Source organism: Myotis brandtii, unplaced genomic scaffold (assembly GCF_000412655.1).
Source record: "Myotis brandtii unplaced genomic scaffold, ASM41265v1 scaffold565, whole genome shotgun sequence".
NCBI lineage: Eukaryota > Metazoa > Chordata > Mammalia > Chiroptera > Vespertilionidae > Myotis > Myotis brandtii.
In genome coordinates this window covers 2,317,025-2,321,205 of record NW_005370105.1, presented here as the reverse complement: position 1 = coordinate 2,321,205, position 4,181 = coordinate 2,317,025, and positions in this window count along the sequence as shown.

Below are 4,181 nucleotides of genomic sequence, written 5' to 3'. Positions count from 1 at the left end.
CCCTCCCTCCTTCCCCTCTATCCATTCCACTCTCTCTAAAAATCAATGGAAAAAAATCCTCAGGTGAGAATTAACAAAATAAATAAATAATTTTTAAAAGGGGCCATGGACCTGTTCCTGCTCCCCTGCCCAGCAGGTAGCCCCTGGATTCATGTGATCAGCTCTATAAACCCTAAAGCATTTCTCTGCTTAGGTCTGTATTTCTTTTCTCCTGGCCAATTTTATGAACCATCAATGTTATTTCAAAATAAGTGATCTGGTAGAAAATGGGACAAGAATGCATACTCGTATCAAATCAAGTGCATGGATGTAACCTTTCTCAGGTGCACAACATTTTGACTTTTTTGCTGCCTTTGCTTTCTTTTCTGGCATATAAGATGCATATGTTAGATAAAATAAATTCATTTTTTCCTCCAGAAAGAGCTCCTATTTAAAACTAAGCTTAAACAAAGCATAATGTCCTAGCCATGAAACTCTATCTTCCTTTGCCAGTGAAACGTCTCTCCCAATGATCAAGTCCCAAACAGCCGTGATAACATCATGCGATTCAGCAAAAGGGACCAAGAGGAACTTTAGTTTAAAAAAAGAATGTTGTTTGTCGTCTCGTGGATATGACATTTGAAAAAAATGCATGTATGCTTGATGGTGAAGACACGATTCTCTCCACTCGAAGACCAAGAACTCTTGTAGTCACATCCTCTCTCTGTGCAGACGGCTCTTCGCTTGTTCCATTAAGGCCGCTGCTTCCATAGATTCCACAGCTCTACCCACAGCTTCCAGAGCACCTGGTGGCGCATTTGAGTACTCCATATTTCTCTCAAAAAACCCTCTTACTTCGTTTGACTCCTCAGAACTTGCTCTATTGACCAGAGGTCTTTCTTTTGTAACAAAAGATATATATACTTTAAGTATATAATCATCACAAAATTGTAACTTGATTTGTACCTTATTCAAGACAAGAGAATACTCATTTTTTTAAAATATGGCTGCCAAAATGATCCATTTTATGTATATGGGAATAGGAAAAAGCAGTCAAGAATAACTGCTTTTAGTTCAGACCTTAGTAAGTCACAGGGCAAAGCAGTATTGAAGTGAGGGCTTTGTTTTATGATATATATATGTATATCATATTAATATCATCTATAATAATAAAAGTGTAATGTGCTAATTAGACCAGACGTCCTTCCGGACGAAGCCGGGGCTTCGAGGGAAGCCCGGGTCCCAGGTGCCAGAGGGAAGCCAGTGCCGGCAAGGGGAAAGGAAGGCCCACTCTTGCATGAATTTTGTGCATCGGGCCTCTAGTATTAATATAACTATATATGTGTGTGTGTGTGTATTCCTTCCCAGACTCAATTTTGAACATGTGATTATTCTCATATCTGGAATCAGATATCAGAATCAAGTCAGTGACATTAACCAATATTATTTTTCCAAAACCAACAATGCAATGTATAAAAATCTGAGCTGCATTTGGTTCAACATCCCCCTCCGAATTGCTGCCTTAGGTAAGAACAGCCATAGGTCGTAGGAGGTCAAGAATGTGGGAATCCTGGATCCTGGCTCTTTCTCCTCCTAACGCATCGGGACCAGCATTCTGAAAGGAAGCCTCTAACATCCTGTGTTGTTCACCATGATCTCCTCAGCATTTAGCAAAGTCCTATCTAGTGCGGCCTCCACAAACGCTTTTAAACCCTGTCCAGTGACGACTCCGTGATGCCTGCTGGGACAGGGCTGTTCTCAGAATCCCCTTACGGTGCGAACCAGAGGCTCAAAGCAGAGATCCAGGCCTGATCGGGGCCCTGAGGTGAATGTTCAAAACTGCAGGACGGTGTCACCCACACAGCAGGCTGAGGCCTGTGAACATCGGGGTCAGCAAACCGTCTGATTTGAGGCAGACTGATTCGAGGACGGGAGGAAGGCCCTGTCCCCAGGTCTTGACTCTCAATCCCAATAACTGTAACTCTGAGTTGGGATCCAAAGGTTCATCCTCCGAGTTTTACAAGAAGCCAGGGGCACAGTGGGACCCGGCATAGCGACCCTCTTCCTGCAGGAATTGGGCATTTCTGTAAATGCTCCCACGTGTGGCCGTCCCTGGGGACAGGGGAACAGCAGAGCTCACGCTCACACCTGGGGGACGCACACCTGGGGGACACGCACCTGGGAACACGCACCTGTGAGACGCCCTGGGAGTCCTGTAAGGCAGTGGGCGCCAACCTTGCGGACCTCACAGACCACAGTGGTCTGTGGACCACCGGTTGGCGACCGCTGCTGTGAGGTCTCCAGTGTGGCCAGCTGAGGGCCATGTGCCCCCTGCTCTGCCTCTTGTGGCTGTGACTGCGTCCCCGCCTGTGCGATGTGTGGGGTCAGTGCCTCCCAGCACTGCTGTGAGGGACAGAGCCAGGTGCCCCCATGGCCAGTAGGGCAGAGAGGACAAGGGTCACGCCAATTCGACCCGCTGACCACGGGGCACAGTTGAAAAGAACATACACTGAGTAGGAGTCCCACTCCATGTTTTTTCCTCAATGGATAAAAAAAGAAATAAAATACCTCCTCTTTGTCTGGAAATTACCTTAAAAGCTATATCCTTTTCTTTGGCTGTCAGCAGCATGGAAATGAGGTGGCCTAATGTGACATCCTGTCACTGACATCGCGCGCAGGCGGGAGGCTGCTCTCCTGCCGAGACGAAGGGAAATTGAGCTGCTCCCTTCTCGCCTCTGATGCCTGGTCGTGAGGGCATCGTTCAGAGCGGCGGTTGCCCTTGGGAACCTGCCTCAGCATCATCTGGGTCTTGTTACAATGGAGACTCGGGGCCCAGCCCCGGACTCACTGAGTCAGAACATAGGGCAGTTGGGCTCATGCTCTGCCCCCGAGCTGCATGCTCGGCACACCTCCAGGGGTGCATGTGGCCCCTAAAGCTAAAGAGCCACTGCTAGGACAGCAGACCCCAAGGCTGTGAGCAGCCACCCAACCGATAGGCTTATAACATGCCCCACACCTCGGGCACATAACCTAGTCACCATCCATTATGGGCATTGTCTCACATGCATACAATTTGAAAAAGATAAATATGGTCCAGCTGGTGTGGCTCAGTGGTTAAGCATTGACCCATGCACCAACGCTTAACCAGTCAGGGCACATGCCCTGGTTGCGGGCTTGATTCCCAGTGTGGGGTATGCAGAAGGCAGCTGATCAATGATTCTCTCTCATCATTGATGTTTCTATCTCCCTCTCCCTTCCTCTCTCTCTAAAAGAAATCAATAAAAACATTAATATATATATACATATATAAATATAAATATGATTTAGAAATTAAATATTTTTTCTCTTTTATATTGATATCATCTGAACTGCCTGGGATGCGAGAGTTAGACTTGTCCCTCTGGTCCAAAGGTTAGACTGACGTCAAATGCAGAGGAAAGTGGGCGTTAGATATGGGGCATTCAAATCCAACTCCACGCATTTTTTATTTTTTTTACAAATATCGATTGTGAAATAGAACGCAGCCCCTGGGTCTCATCCAAGTTGAACAAATCTCAGCATTTTGCCAAGTTTACTTCAGAGTCTGATTCCAAATATCGATTGTGAAATAGGACGCAGCCCCTGGGTCTCATCCAACTTGAACAAATCTCAGTGTTTTGCCAAGTTTACTTCTGAGTCTGATTTCTTTTGCTTGGCACAATGTGTTTGCGATTCAAGCATGCTGTCACGTTCTCAATGATTCGTTCTGAGTACTGCCGAACAGCCTTCCATTGTGTGGCCTGACCTCACTCCGTTTACCCATTAACCCCACGAAAGACATTTAGGCTGTATCCAGTTTGGGATGATTATCAAGATGCTGCTATAAACATTCTTAAACAGGTTTTGTGTGAACATATGTTTCATTTTTCTAGGGCAAATTCCTAGTCAAGGCACGTGCAGGAGGCAACCATTCGATGTCTCTCCCACATGGAAGCTTCTCTCTTTCTCTTGTTCTCTCCCCCCATTTCCACTCTCTCTAAGATTCAATGGCAAAAATATCCTCGGGGGAGGATTATCAACAACAACAAACAACTAGAAGCACATCTGACCATCTAACTGCATCTCCCTCGCTCCTTTCCTCCTCTCTCCCCGCTTTTGAATGTTGCAGGCAGGAGCTTTTGAATGTTGCAGGCAGGAGCCAGGCACTAGCTGATGGTCTCTCA